At 28.7% G+C, this 16,606-nt stretch overlaps 1 protein-coding gene across 3 annotated transcripts in view; it reads left to right on the top strand.

Annotated features, from left to right (window-relative positions):
• LOC129921315 (uncharacterized) overlaps window positions 1–16,606 on the top strand; it is a 68,504-nt gene that overhangs the window by 34,652 nt on the left and 17,246 nt on the right. The window lies entirely within an intron of this gene.

Genomic DNA, 16,606 nt, shown 5'->3' with positions numbered 1-16,606 from the left:
TTCGTGTTTTTTTTTTTCATTTTTTTTTTTCTAATTTTTTTGCTATTTTCAAAAAAATTTTAATTGACGCGTTAATAACGTGAAAGGAGAGAAAAAAAGATTTCTCTCACACTGCAACTGATGCAGTTTTTATACCCTTCGAAATGGTTCGTCAGTTCGTCGTCTATGTCGTGTGTTGTGTTGTCTCTCCAAGTGTGGCGAGCGACATCAAGCGATTGGAATTCCATTTAAAGTGATGATAAGGTTGGGGTTGATAACTCCATGTTTGGGTTCAAACACAATATATCTTTACGCGTTTAATCGCGGCGTAAATGTGACGCAAGTGACATTAGGCTTGTATGAATAAATAATGTTTAATGTTTTTGAATCAAATTTTATTTTGTTGTTGTTGTTTTTAAAAATGAGATTTACATTTTTTTTATTTTATGATGAAATGTGTGTTGTGTGATTTTTATTTATCAATCAGAAAACGTAAATATGCAAATTATTTTCGTTATTTTTTTTGTCTCTAAAATATGTTTAATTATTTTTTTTATTCAATATTTATAATTGCTTTGTTTTAATATTATTTTTATTATAAATCAGCTGTCTCGTCTTGAATTTTTTAATTTTTAAAAACAAAAGATACATAGATCAGACATTGATGCGATGAAATGGTTTTAATTATTACTATTATTGTTGTCCAACTATAGAAATCAGTTTTAAGTAGGAAGTTGGAATAATTATGTACTTGGGCTTAAGAACAATGAAACGTGCTGCAATTATTGAGAACAAACTCCCACAATAGGTATAATATGCCTACTGAAAATGAAAGTGAATCTTTTTTTTTTGTTCTAGACATGATAAATAGTTGGGAGAGGGTGAAATTCTGGGTTATAATAATTAAAAAAATTCTTAAGATGACTAGGGTCATCCGGTGGTTAGGATGAGTTGAATAGAACTTTTGATTTAGCTATTGTTTATTAAAAAATCTGGCATATTTTTTTTTTTAAGTTCTAAGATTTTAATTTTTGGGTTATTGAAATGTAAAAAAAAAATATTGATCTTAACCGGTATTAAAAATAAAGTCACTATTCATTGCGAAGTCAGAATAAAATGCAAAAAAAAAATTTGTATGCACTAGTGCAAAAATGTTAAAAGAACAAACAAAATTCCCAATTCTATGGATTGTTCTTTAAAATGTGGTAAAAAAGTGGAGAAAGAATATGAAGCAAAAAAAATATGATCCTTTAAATTTTCCTTAACCCATTAACACCCAAGTGTAGTAAAAATTAAAAATAATATATTTTTATGATATTTTCTGTTTATTTAGATAAAAGTTAAGATATATAGAAAGAAAAATTATTTTTAAAAATTGTTGGTAAGGAGTTATGGGGGTGTACTTTTTTTAGTACAATGGGATCATGCATACCATATTAATTTTCATAAATATTAGAATTGTCAAAACACTCTTTCGCAATGCATAGTGCAACATTGCACATTCAACAGCAACATTTTAACCATAAATGACATTTGAGACACTTTAGTTGATTAGTCAGTTTTTTTTTTTAAAGAAACTGATGTCTAGCGCTCTCTATAATGCGATATTTGAGGTATTGGAGTGTTAGTGCTTTTGTAATTTTAAGTCGAACATTACGGTAGCCGTAGCTCTATTATTTTTATGTTGTCATCATCAATGTCTTCTTCATCTGTCATACTACCCAATGGTCAAGAAATCAGGAATATAAGGCCCAGGGACATAACCTCGCACAAACAACAAATCCTATAGTGTGTCCACCATTGTTTACACACCATTGATGCTTACATATTATACAGTGCTTGCACTCAGTATTAGTGAAATATGTTTAGGAGGGGAAAGAGGGCATGCTTCCCCGCAACCCCTGCTTGGACGCACTATTGGATATGGGGTAGGTGCGAAGTTGGTTGTATGCAAAGTTCCTTTGCATTTGAGAAATCTGGAATTAAAGAATCCTTTTGTTGGATACCTTTTGAAAACAAATATGCTTGGTGGGGTATAACTACATAAAATTCTGGTACGGACTGATGTCTTAATTAGGTCGGACATAAGTTCAAAATCGAATTTTCTATTTGGGACTAATGTCCCACTTGAGTGGGACTTGACTAGGTCATAAGCCCCATAAAAATGGGCGTAATTACCCTGAGCCTTATTTCCCTGAGCCAACTATAAGCTTTTCCTACTTCCGCATTGTTATCGACTTGTTCTAGGACAGCACCAAAATTTTGGAAAAGTTTTTCATACAAATTTATACTGGGGATAGTTATGTATAGTACGAAGATAAACGAAAAAGAGTATAAGGCCTTTTTTGTAGAGCGTTCAATTTCCTACAAGAATATGAAAAGAGATTTGCTAAAAAGTCAATTAATAAAAAAATAATTTTTTTTTTAAGTAGAAGCTTGATGTAAAAATGGAAAATTGCAAAGCGGAGGACCTTCCCATTAATATAAAGAGCTCATATTTGGTGTGTATATTCTAGAGGGGTCTAGCAATCGATGTTTCGGAGTACCAAATCAAAAAAAAGAATTTCGATTTTTTTGACCCACCCTAGCTGTGCCTGTTACATTTATCCCAGATAAACCTGTAAATAGATTATTATTTGCATGCAGATGATGTTCATGAAATTTTTGTTGTTTTCTTTAAAAAATTTGTTGAATTTACTTGAAAACGGCTTTAACGATTTTAATTAAAAAAAAATTCATGTGTTAGTTTTTTTTTTTAAGTATTTTACCAACGATATTGTCCCATCTACAGTTTTTTTTGAAAATCTTTGACCTTTGAATCAATTCAACGAAATTTGTTATACAAAAGCAGTTATCTTAACTTAATATAAACCAAAGCTCAATTTTTAATAAATACCTACATTTTTGGATAAAAAAAATTGTTTTTTTTTTTAAATCAATTTTTTAACTAATAATGAATTTGTTAATCAATGATTAACTTCAGAATGTCATATCAACTTTTTTTAAATTTTTGTTTAAAAAAAAAAAAAAAACTTTTTAAAAAAATGTATTTAAATGAAAAAAAAAGGCTTTAATGACATTGAAAATGTTTCTTCTATAAAATGCTTCTTAAAAAATGAAATCAAACTATAACTTTTGGATCTCAACCCAGGGATGGAAAATTACATTTTTTAATTGTACTGAAAATTTAATTTGGATTGTACTGAAATGGATACAATTGTATTGAAATATATTATTCACACGAGAAATTAATATAAAATTTAATCAAAATGTTTTATTTTCAAAAACTCTAAAATTTTGCGTATACATTTCACTATTTTCTGCGCAAAAGAGTAATTTTTATTTAATTTCGGTATGAATAAATATATGGAAAAAAGTACATATTCACAAAAGACTACAAGTATTATTAAAAAAAAAAATGCAAAATATTGGGGACCAAAAATGCAATTTTGGTTTTTTTTTTTTATTCCCACGCCTCTTTCCCCCCCAAAAGTGCAATTTTGATTTTCAGGTAATGGCTCAGTTTTGAACTTAAAATTAGTTTTACAAACTTAAATATTCGATAAATACCAAAACTCTATGAAAAGACATAAAGACATAAATTTAATCTACACTAACATGTCTTTTCCATATAAAAGTTTGCAGGTCTTCGGACACTGTACTTTGAAAATTGTTTTCATTTTCTTTTTTGAATTTATAACAGAGTGAATTCAGCGTTTTGCATTTCGACTTTATTAGTCTCTAATTTGAACAGCATTTTCAATATTTGCTGATGAATGTCAAAAAAAAGTCACTCTAATCAAATTCTAACATTTATTTTTGTTTAAAAAAATCTTAAGTAAACTAAATTAAAACTTAAACAAAAAGATCTTTCGATTTTTTCTTTTTTTTTTAATATAAGATTGCAAAAGAATTTTTAAGACACAGATTAAAAAATTGTATCGAATTTAGACAAATTGTATTTTTGTACTCGAGCAAACCCATGTGTATCGAATTCGATACAATTGTATTGACTTTTCCATGCCTGTCTCAACCTTATGTCGTCATTTATTTTAAAGGACGAATTTTGTTTAAAAAATTTTTCTTTTTTTGTTAAGAGTTTTTAAAAAATTAAGAAACTTAAACTCTAAGATCAAGTTCGTAGTACTCATTTATGCATTTTATTGTCTTGGTTTTTAAAATTCGTTTGAAAAATCAAAAAAAGAGAGATTTTATTCAAGTTTTTCAAATCTACCTTCAATTTTCAGTGCTGTTATTGATTGTTGAGATGTCGATAATTAAAGTCATAACGATCATTTTCTAATGGCAATTAAAGCAGAACTTTTTTTTTCCACGAAAATAGAAAATAACTTTAATCGATGTTCGCTCAACACTTTAAAAAATGTTTCGTTCTTTTAAAGTTGCTGTATCTTTTAAGTGATTGTATAGTTAAAATTATACTTGAAGCATTGCGATCAGATACCTTACATCAATCTATAACATAGAAAGTTTCATTGTTAACAGAGTTTGCACTTAGCTCTTTTTTGAGGTCAGTACTGAAAATTTAAATTGAGCACAATATAACTTTTTTTTTAAGTAAGACCAAACAAATTTAGCATATGAATTATATGTAAAAACAATACATTTAATAATAATATATAAAAAGTGAAAAAAGCCCCATATGTTTGGGAGCAAGAGCTAACTTTCTTCGCAAAACAGTGGAAAAACAGAGATTTTTTGGAACTTTCAGCGTTTGTCGGCACCATTTAGCCTGATCCAATCGAACTGAAATTTAGACTATCTAAAAATCTGCAAAGGCTGAACATTTTATGTTGTTCGAAAATCGAATTTTGATTATATTTTTGATATGATAATTTTTTTTTTTTGTTATTGTTTTGATGTTTGTTTTTTGGTGGTGTGCAGTTATAAAAGTGCTAAAAATATGAAAATTTTAATTAAAATTTAAAGAAAATTTTATTATTTTGAGCTTACTTCACGAAATAACCTATTTTCAAATAATTTTGTATCACAATTTAAAATTCGAAGAAAAGTTACAATTGTGTGAAGTTGCAGTTGAAGTGTTGGATTTGAAAAAAAATTGGATTCATGTGAGAAACTTGCCCCACAAAATTATTTTGCTCTCTTTGAAAATGCCACTGAGTCCTCAGAGATTTTTTCTTGGTGGGACGCACCTATTTTCTCCCGTTCCGCCTGAGCCAGTTAGCAGTGTGGCTTAGATTGCAATTCAAAATTAAAACTTAACTACAGTACCTTGCCATATTATTAGGCCCAAGCATGTTGCTGAATTTTTAAATTTTTGTCGAAATATCTTAATTTTTTTTTTTGTCTCATTTATTTACACACTTATCATGTTGTAACGGATTGACTAAAAAAAAATTAAAGAATTCATACATTTTGATACAAAATAACGTACAAATGGGGATAAGCTCCAAAAGACGTTTTCTATGGAATTATTGTTCGGAGAATTACCAGACCGGTCCAATACTTAAATCTTTGTACCGAGGAAAAACGTGACATCCTAACTTTAAGACGCATTTAACGTTTTGAGTCAAAATTAATGCTTTACCTATAGTCTGCAATTTCTGGACCGCACAAAAACGCTTTTGTACAAAATTTTTTAATAGTTTGAAAAGATATTTAGCCAATAAAAGTTAAATGGCTAGTTAAAATTCCTAAGGTATTATTACCACTTTTCTAATCTGTGCCAAATTATATTTGTAGTTAATTGAGTTTTCAAATACTTAACTATAAAATATATTATTCCCTTCGTTTTAACCTTTCAACTTCGTTTTAAATAATCAAGATTATTATAGATCGGAAAACCCCGATTATCAATAAATTTTCCTAGAAAGTAAAATTTAAAAAAAAATAAATAATAATGCTTAAATAATGTAAATTACTGTTGGAATCTTAGCCTTTTAACACTTGTTTATTTTGGAATTCCCTTCATCGATAACAAGTTTGCTAAACTTTCGCAAATTTTGCATTTAAGGAAAATAAAAATTACACTGGTCAACAAAATTGAACTTTTTTTTTGCCACAAGAACCAAGATATACTTTTCTAGAGGTTTTTGACGTGCTGAACTCGAATCTGAAGTCAGAAAAATTTGATTGGCCTCCGTTTTTGAGATATTACCGTTATAAAATGCTAAAAAAACGTAATTTTGGCTGTTTCGAGCTTCAAATTTTATGTGGGGTAATTCATTATAAACAAATTTGTACCGATGATTTTAAGAACAGATATTCTTCTTTCAAAAACTGTTTAAATTTTCCCGATATCTCTTTTATTGCTCGAGATATCTTAAGTTTCAGTTAGTAAGCCAAAGAGAAACTAAATTTAATCTAAAGTTTAAGTCCCTGGGCATAAAATTTTGGCCACAAGAACCAAAATATACTTTTCTAGAGGTTTTTGAATTGCTAAATTCGAATCTACAATCATAAAAATTCTATAAGCTTCCGTTCTTGAAATATAACCGTTATAAGAAAACCATTTTGTTGCATCTTATAATGGTAATATTTCCGGAACGGAGGCCAATAAAATTTTTTTGATTTCGGATTCGAGTTCAGCAACCCAAAAACCTCTAGAAAAGTATATTTTGGTTCTTGTGGCAAAAAAAAATTTAATTTGGTTGGCCAGTGCTGGTTCTGAGTCAAAGACTGGTACTTAATTTTTTAATATCTCGGACAGTAAAAGTGATATCGGAAAGATTCAAACATTTTTTGGAAGAATAAAACCAGTTCTTATAGACACCGTTATAATTTTTTTCAAAATGAATTACACCACATAAAAACAAACCTCGAAAACAGCCAAAATGACGTTTTTCGGCATTTTCTAACGGTAATATTTCATAAACGACGGAGGCCAATACATATTTTCTGACTTCATTTTCGAGTTCAGCACATCAAAAACATATAGAAAAGTATATTCTGGTTCTTGTGGCAAAAACCTTGTTGACCAGTGTTATTAATACGTACATCATAGTACCTATTGCTGATGGGTACTAACGTATTTTTTTTATCAGGCTCGAAAAAATAAAATAATCTGCCAAAATATAAAATTTTACAATTTCACGTATTTTACAATCGGGTACACATTTAAAAGTTATATATGGTTTTCTTACTACCGAAAAATAAACAGAAGTCATTAAGTCATTTCTTCTTAAGGGGGGAAATCCCTCCAGACGACACCTTTTTCACTATTTTTTTATGAAAAACTGAAAGCACTTATTAAAATTTGGAAAAAGACAAGATATTACTGACATTATCAAGTATTGAAAAAATTTTTTTTGAAATGAAAAAATAACAAAATGGCGGCTCTGGAGCTTTTCAAAGTTGACGCCTCTAGTTTACGCCGTGCAATGCACAGGTCCAGGAAATGATCTTAAATCAAAAAGGAAATTTTTTTCCGTTGGACGATATTAGTACGCATTGCATGAACCTAAATTTATTTTTTTTAAATGAAAAATAAAAATTAGAAATCAAAAAAACAAAAAAAAAACCATGTTTTTTTTACAAAGAAGTAGTTAAAAAAATATTTACTGTACAAATTTTATTCAACTTTTAGGTTTATGTTGTGGCCAATAAGTTAAGGAGTAATTTGCTTCAAATTTCAAGTCGAAAGCTTCATTAGTTTTTGAGTTACATTGCACGGCGCGGAAAAAAACTAGTTTCGAAAAAAATGCGTTTAAAGTTTTCGTTTTCGTACTATGGTAGGTTCGGAGCGCATTGGTTTCGGGACTATCTAGGCACTTTTGAGGCTTCATTTAAGGCTAAGACCACTGAAAATAGTTTCTTCGGTTGATAAATAAATTTATTACGCAAAAAAAAAATAATGCAAAAATAAAAAATTCCAGAGGGATTTCCCCCCTTAAAGAAGGTAATTATGACTGACTACAATAAAACAGTATTGACACTTTAAGTTATAGCATTTGTAATGTCTAATAAAACTCAAAGTTTGATGAATTAGTATTTCGAAATAAATAGCCAATCGGGATATGGTCGAGAAAATGACAAAATATTAGTTAAGATAATGGATTTCCCGATTCAAGTTGTTATTAATAACAATAATCTATACACACTTCATCATTACCTACGACAATACGTACCTTCGACTGGTAAAATAAAATATCAAATGTCATAAACGTAAAGCTACAAAATGCATAAATCTCTCTCTCTCCCCATACCTTAAGGCTTTTCTTTATGACCAAAGTAAAGGTACACAGCAAGCTTAATAAACCACTCGAACCCCCACGGTAGGTACCTAAGTAAGTTTGCTTTTTCTTCGACTCTTAGGTGCATTAATGTAAAAATCACAGAGCTGTCAGCTTAAAATTTTTTTTGTGAACTGAATTATGCAGACAGGTATAGCCTTAAGTGTTAACTCCAGTTAAAGTAAGTGGTAAGGTACTGTTCATCGACTCAAAATTTTATGGAAAGTAAGTAAATATATGAAAAAATAACAACAAAAAAACAAAATGACAACCCTTAAGAAAAGGTACACGACAACACACAAATAGTGTTTGTTGTGAACGTAAGGCAGTTTGGAGGCGGAAATTGAGAGTGGGTTCATTATCAGTTGGAGGCAATATAACAGCTTTGGACACACATAAGTGCACTCATGTGATGACATAAGGTGCTTTACGCTAATGAGATAAGGTTTTATATTTTTTTTTTTTATATAAAGTAAGTGAGAGTGAAAATAAAAAGTTGATTGAAAGAAAGCCCTAATATTGAAATCCATTTGGTACGTGGGAAAGTAATACAAATATTTTGAAGATTTTGAAGAGCAATTCAAAAATGCATGCAGTAATAATAAGTATATTTTCGATCTTTGTGGCAATTTTTTTTTTATATGGCGTAATCGCAAAATCATTAGAAAAAATTTCAAAAAAAATTTGTTCTTATTTTCTATCAATATTTTAATAACAAATAAAAAAATCTTACAACCTCAGCCGGAAGAATTGAACCTTGAACACTCTTGCTTTCGAGCAAAATTCTTAAAACTGAACTACAGTTGAGGGTGTCAGCGTTGCCGCGAAGAAAAAAGCCATTTCAAATTTTTTTGAGGGCCATTTGAAAAAAGTTAGGGCCAAATATTTTACTTAGGAATTCTTCTTTAAAACAATTTTTAAAAATGTAAATGTATAGGTACATATTTATTTATTTATTTTTTATTTATTTATTTTTTTATTTAAAGTATTAAATTTCTTAAATCTAATTAGTATACAAAAAGAAATTTAAAATAAAATGCACGACTGGGGTCGCACGTATTTGTCTTATGCTCAAAGTAACTCTAATGTTAAAGCTTTTTATTCAAGAAAATTAGGAAAAATTTGATATTTAGTAGGTAGTGTAAAAAAATTAAATCTTATTTCATAATTAATTAAACACCGTCTTAAATGATGTTTTAAAAAAAAAAACCAAGTATGTATAAAAAAATTTTCGAAAATCGTAGGATCAGTTTTTTTAAAAAATAATTTTTTATATATAAAAAATGTCTAACATTTTTCACAAAAATTATTGGTATGCCATTTTGAAGAAATAATTAATTTACACATAAAAACTAAATTTCAAAATTTTTCATTAATCCGTTTTAAAAAAATTGATTTTCAAAAAAAAAAAAAATTTGAAATATTTTTCAAAAATCCAAAAATGCGTTTTTTGAAAATTTTAATATTACCTTTACTTAAACACTTGTGTATAAAAATTTTCATTAAAATCGGGTTAATGTTGTACGAGATATTCAGAAACGAAAAAATCCGTTCTATGACAGGTACCGTTAATAACGGTACAAAAAATATTTTTTTTATTTTAAAAGTTGGTTCTTATGTGTAATACTACAAACAAAAATTTTAATCAAAATCGTTAGAGCCGTTTTTGAATAAAATTAATTTTGTATTTCCGTTAGTTTTGGTCATAAAAAAAAATTTCAATTTCCCCTCTAGGAAATCACCAAAAACTGCTAACTACCAAGTTTGAAGAAAATCACTTCACTTGTTTAGGCTGCAGCTCCAGATAGAGACAGACACACAGACAGAATTGCCGGACCCACTTTTTTGGCATTCTCCATCATCGTAATGTCATGTAAAATTGTTATCTCGAGTTCGATTTTTTTTACGAATCCTAAACTTGCCCTATAGTACCTATATCGCAAGTAAAAATCACAGATGTACACATTACATTTGTTATTCACACACATCTATTAGCTTTAAGCCATTTAGTAAAAACAATCAAAAACAAGTGACCTGAGGAAAGTCAAATCACTTAATGAAATAAATGAATGAACTCAATTACATTTTAAACAAACCCATTTGATAGCTTATATTTAATTTTGTAAGGCTTTTTAATTATTACTAAGCACGATATGAAGTTAAATCTTACAGAATTTAGATTAGTGGGCCATTTCTAACTGGCCCGGGAAAAGGGTCAAAATATAAAATAGGGGGCCAAATGGCCCATTTGGGCACTTTTTGGCAACGCTAGGTGTTTGTTTAGACTTTACTCTAATGCTCAAGAGCTAAAAAAAAAAAAAAACAAATTTTAGTACAACTTCTTTAAAATTTTGTTCTCATAACTTAATAATAAATACTAAAATTTTAACTAAACAGTTACATAAGTAAAATATTTTGTTCAGACCCGATTTTTCAATCTTCTAATAAACAGTCAGTTAACTGTCTGACGAATAAAAATATTAGACTCATACAAAATCAGATAAAAGCATTCAATTTTTCTTATTTTTAGCTATTCTACAGAAAAACAAAAAAAAAAATAATGTCAAATTCAAAAATATTCAAAATTAAACGTCATTTTTATTCATAATTGTTTTTGTTTCCTTGTATTCCGCTGTATTTTTATCAATATTTTATTCAAAACAGCGACAGTGTCCAATTGTCAAACACAATATTTTTGTTGAGATTATTCCTTAGAATAATTTTTATTCGTCTCTGAAAGAAGTAGATAGTTTTAGTCCTCAATTAAACGTTTTAATAAAGGAATAAGATATATATGTATCTGACTGATGAAAAATTGATTTTGTCTCTATCTGGGGAATAAGTACTAACTAACTGTTTAACTGACAATAGAAAAATTGGCCCTTAGTCTTTTAATTGGTCCAAAATCTTTTGTACTGGAGCAGTTAATTTTAGTCAATAAGCCAATTCATTTATTCGTGTACGGTTTGTAGTGGTTCTATTAACGCGATAAAATAAGAATATTGCACTTGGCATATTGCACATCTGCACATGGGGCTGATGATTTTTTAAAACCAGAAACCACACAATGTACTATGTACAATGACACATGTCACATGCACCATGCAAAATCCACTATGCCACATGTATCATGTCAATTGCTTAATAACAAATGCTAGTTGCCACAATGCAACATGTCATATTGTCATATGCTACTACATGCAACATGCAACCTTTGACACTTGCAACATGCACCATTTCATGCAACATGCAAAATACAGTAAGCCGCATGTAACATTTTTGAATTATTAAAATTGACAGGAAAAAATCTAGAAATTCTTGAAAATTCTTTAAAGAATTCATGAAAGGCTGTCAAGATCTTGACAAAGACATCTTCTACATAAACAATCATGACGTATCAACAAAAACGTTATTATAAAAAAATCTACTATAAATAAGCAACAGTACCTATTCGTTTAAAACCTAACCTACACAATTTGTATTAAATTTCATACCTATTCTATTTGCTTCAATAAATTTTCTCAAGGAATTAATATTATTAAGGTCTTTTTAACATGTTTATTGAAGGCATCAATTTTACCGTTGAAATTTGTTATTATAACTTATTAAACTGTCATCAATGCAAATTGACAGGTGTCAAAAACTAACTATATCACACATGATGTAGCTTAACCCAATAACCAATAAACTTGTCCAACCGTGCGTTGCGTCCAATTCAATTTCCTATATTTTGTTCGTTAAATTCCGTATAATCGAACACATACACCTTGAAGTCTTGAAAGTTATGCAATGCCAATACTATTTCTATACAAACACAAGCTTATATTCCAAGTTTGATCAGAAAAAAAAACTTCTAAAATCTCCTTCAAATTCTCAGTTAAAACGAGCAAAAAAACCGAAGTAAACTAAATTTTTATTCTTGTGGTTTTGAAGCTTGCAAAACCAGTAAAGAAAAAAAACCACCACATACATTTAACCAAGCCAAATGATATGTCTCTATATTCTTATTTTTGATACCTAATCCATTGAACTAATTAAGTTTCAATACATTCCGCATTATTTGCATTGCATAATTTAAGCTCGTAACCACTGTGCGCCATATCAGTGACTTGCTGGCTGCTGCCACAAACACAGAATCACCCTCTTTGGGGTTTGAAGAACACTCTATATCTATCGGGAATTGTTCATAGTCGTTTGTCGTCAGGTTGGCTCTCCCTTAACTTGCTGATGATGGTGATACACCATAGCTAACCTAATCATTGTTCATTCATTGTTATTATTATTATCTCAAGTTTCAATTTACGTAACATTTCAAGCCCGCTACCGCAACCTCTCTATCTCTGGGAGCTCCTTGGTTTTATACTTATATAGAGACTTGCGTCACTTGGTTGTTGGTTGGTTTGTATTCTAATCCAACCTATCCTCTATATTTATAGTAGATGATGGACTCTGAAATGCGTACTTGGTTAGGTTTTATGTGTAATCAAAACCTCCTTCTTCCATTGGAGCGAATTAGCTACTGTATGTTGTTAACTAGAATGTCAAACATGTGTGTGGTTTTGTTTATTATTTTTTTTTTTTTTCATTAAATTGAAAGAAAAAAATGAAAAAAAAAAAAAACATAATTAAATACACGTAATAAATTGACACTATTTGTCTGTCAAAATATTTATCTTCACCCTGTTAAGTGTTTAAAGTAATGAAGATGGACGTAAAACGAAGATGGAAGAGGCGGGAGAATTAATACAAAAAGTTGGCATCAATTCATTTTCATTCATTAAAATTTTCTCTTCTCTCTCTCTCCCTGAGACATCATTGAAATAAAAAAAAAATTTAATAGCAATTTGTTATTAAAACACAATTTGTTATTATTAAACATCACGTTGTTGGAGTGGCGGCGCTTGCTTGCTTGATTCGTATATAAACGTTATGTAATAAGTATACCTACATACAAACATGTATGTTTTAATAGAGAGACAACAGAGAGGTGGTCGACCGAACCGCTGCTGACCAGCCCACAGCCCACTACTGCATTCATAGTGCAAGAGTTAATGTTAAAAATGATGATATTTTTCAGGATTTATCGATTCATATTGAGGGGTTTCAATTGGCAAAGGGTTTATTGTTATTTCATTATTTGATAAGAGTGGTTTCAGTTAGATTTGATGAAATTTTAGTGGGTGCGATATTACAGAATGTTACATACCCTATAACCTGCTGACAAAGCAAAATTCTTCTAATGGTGACTCATTTGTAAAATAAATTATAAGCATTTTAGAAGTAATAAGGAAACATTAGGGTGATTCAAAAAAATAAATTAAATTAAAAAATTTAAGTTGAACCTATTTTCAATACGATGTCTGTATTGTCTCATTGCGTTTTTCTACTTCCCATATTTTAATGGACGACTTTTTAGTTCTCTGTTTTATTACTTTAAAACTAGTCATCGTACAGATATAATTGGGATGTTTCTTTAAACGAAATTGAACTGTCTAAAAAAAAGGTCAAGAGCAAAGGCTAGTCGTAATATTTCGCATTATTAAGGGAACGATTCGTAAATTTCTTTTAAAAACGTTGAAAAGGCTGCAATTTTTGTATGTATATGTTCTTCGCCTCCTCTTGAAAAAAATGCAGTTTTTCAACCTCGAGAATGCAATTCTCGGTCCACCATTTTTAATGAAGGATACAAAAAATGCATTTCACATGATAAGCAAAATCTGATACGTATGCAGGGTGTCCCGAAATGAGATAAGAACATTTTGAGGGATGATTCCTGGGTATATTCTAAGAAAAATATTGTTCTACAGTATCTCTCTATATGCAATGTTAATACCCTTTAGCGATGATTTAAGAAAACGCTTACTTTGGTATGCCTTTACTCATGTCAATATTAATAACTCCGTTAGTACTTATGATAGAAACTTCATTAATATCTTGATTTTTAGAAAAAATGCTATTCTTTGTAACTGCTTTTAAAAAATGTTGATATTTTTTTTTTATTGCTCAGATGTTAATTTTTAAAGGGAATTATTTTTTTCTTACCCATGATAATTTTTGACTCTGGGGCCAATTTTCTTCGATAAATGTATAATAAACATAGTGTTTTATAAATTTTTTCTTATGAAGAAAACAATAATGAACAAAAAAATTGTTAACACGTTTGCCAGAAAACACATAGATTGTATGATATTTAGGAAAACCTGCAACAGGTAAAATCTAAAAAAAAAAATGTGTTTTTTTGCTTTAGTCAAAAATGTATTAGGTCAAAAAAAGCGGTTCCCTTGTCCCAAAATTTTTATTTTCAGTGTTAATTGAATTTTGTACAAACCATTTTGTAAGCAGTGTGACAAACTCAAAAAAACTAATAGGCCATATCATGTAAATTTCTTAAGCTTCAATATTACCTACCATAAGAGCAAGTAGTTAATTTTTTCCTTAACAAGTTTCTTAAATATGTATTGTGTTATATTTTTTTGGGCATATAATTTTGTTATGTTTTTTTAATGTACTGTATAAGTTTGGTTGAATTTCACTAAATATTTGATGATGAGAAAGCGTGATTTACAAAAAAAAAATTACCATAAAACTTCAATTGCTTATAAAATTTCTATAAATAAATTTTTATCCATTTATATATTATAAAAACTGATTCGGTGTCCCATTTCAGAACTACCAGTACTTTTGTTGTTTTTTTTTTTTTTTGGTGGATCAAAAGACCTAGCTTAATACCTTTGGTGAAACCTAATTGAAACCAAAAAAATATAATTTTTTTTTTCTAAGTGGGTTTCTTCAAAACGATTTTTTGAAAACTTTTGATTTATCTATTCAGCAATTAATAATTTCTTTAATGTTTGAAATGCTGATACGTGGCAAGATTATTTTTAGAAATTTTTTGTTACACAGCAATTAAAATGTCATATTTGGTTTAAGGGTTAAAATCATTCCAAGAATATTTTCGTAGCAGAATTGAATTTTTAGATTTTATGAATTTTCATAATTAAATAAAACTATACAATTCTGAGTTGTCTTAACCACAAGATCAAATTTTAATTTTGTTTTTCGTATACTCAATCGCGGAAGCTTTATTTTACAATTGTTCGAAGAGGTGACCCAACTCGTATTTTTTATTTATATATTGAATTGCATCAACATTTTGTACTATGCTTGCAGCTTGTCATTCTCCGCTATGCTTCTCATGCTAATAGATGTAGATTATAGATATATAAAAAATCAATTTTATCTCCCGAACTATGAATCTGTAGACACATTCAATTAAGTTAAAAACGAGAAAAAGAAAACTTCGTTTAGCACACAACGTTGATTAATTAATTTCCTCGTCACAAAATCGTTTATATACACCACGCAAATTTTTTATCTGTTTTTCTAAAAAAAAAATGAAAACGTGTTATTCGCCACACACCAATATTCAAATATTTTATGATTGCCATCGACGATAATGTATTGTTTGCATTTTGCTATGACAGGAGAAATCTTTGGAATTTTTTAAATTTATTTTTATTTATCAAAAAATCATTGGCCTTCAGATTTCAGTAAATCAATCTCATCCAGAACAATAGACATTTTGTATATTAATTGTCAAAAATAAATTTTAAAAAAATATTCCACATACGCCACAGTGAACCAGTCATTGAAATGGAAATAGTATACGGAAATATAACAAAAGGAATAAATAAATCGATAGTAATTTTGATGTTATCTAAATATAATTTCTGATATTAAAAGGATATTTACATATACAAACATATGTGAGTAATTTTAAGGAAATTATTCATCGATTTTTGTAATGAGTGATTGTTTTGATGTTGATAAAACAAATTGATTCATAATGTTGATTGAACGAATGTTTGTTTTGACCTTAACTCATAATAAAATATATAGCGATTAAACGAATGTTGCTATTAGCTTAAAGCTAAATTTATAGCAAAAACCTATTTTACAAATTGAACTGTAATTAATATTATTTAATTCATTAGAGAAATCTAACTAAAGTTTTGCATGGTGTTCATCATCTTTTTCAAATATTAACTTCACGGCAATTAAGAAACAAAATTGCTTTTTATTTGATAACCAAAACCATTTTAGTTTTGTGTGTGTCATTTAACGTAAAATTTCAAGTGGCTGAAAAGATTAGTTTAAAATTGCTATTTTTATATTCTATACAGGTACCCTTTCGAGAAATAAAAATAAAATTAGTATTAACTAACTAATCTGACAATAACCAACCACTAAAATTTTATACCGCTACCGCAGTGATATTTGTTTGATAAACTGTGCTTAAGTTCATTATTTAAAGTGATTATTATAAAAGTAACAAAAACCTTTTTAACGTTTTGTTGTTTTTGATTCTTTCTAATTTCTTAAAGGTGTGTTTGTAGTTCTTTTGAAAAAGAGTTTTC

This window comes from Episyrphus balteatus, chromosome 1, assembly GCF_945859705.1.
Source record: "Episyrphus balteatus chromosome 1, idEpiBalt1.1, whole genome shotgun sequence".
Lineage (NCBI taxonomy): Eukaryota > Metazoa > Arthropoda > Insecta > Diptera > Syrphidae > Episyrphus > Episyrphus balteatus.
The sequence above is the reverse complement of the archived record's forward strand: the minus strand, read 5'-3'. Positions and strand labels throughout refer to the sequence as shown.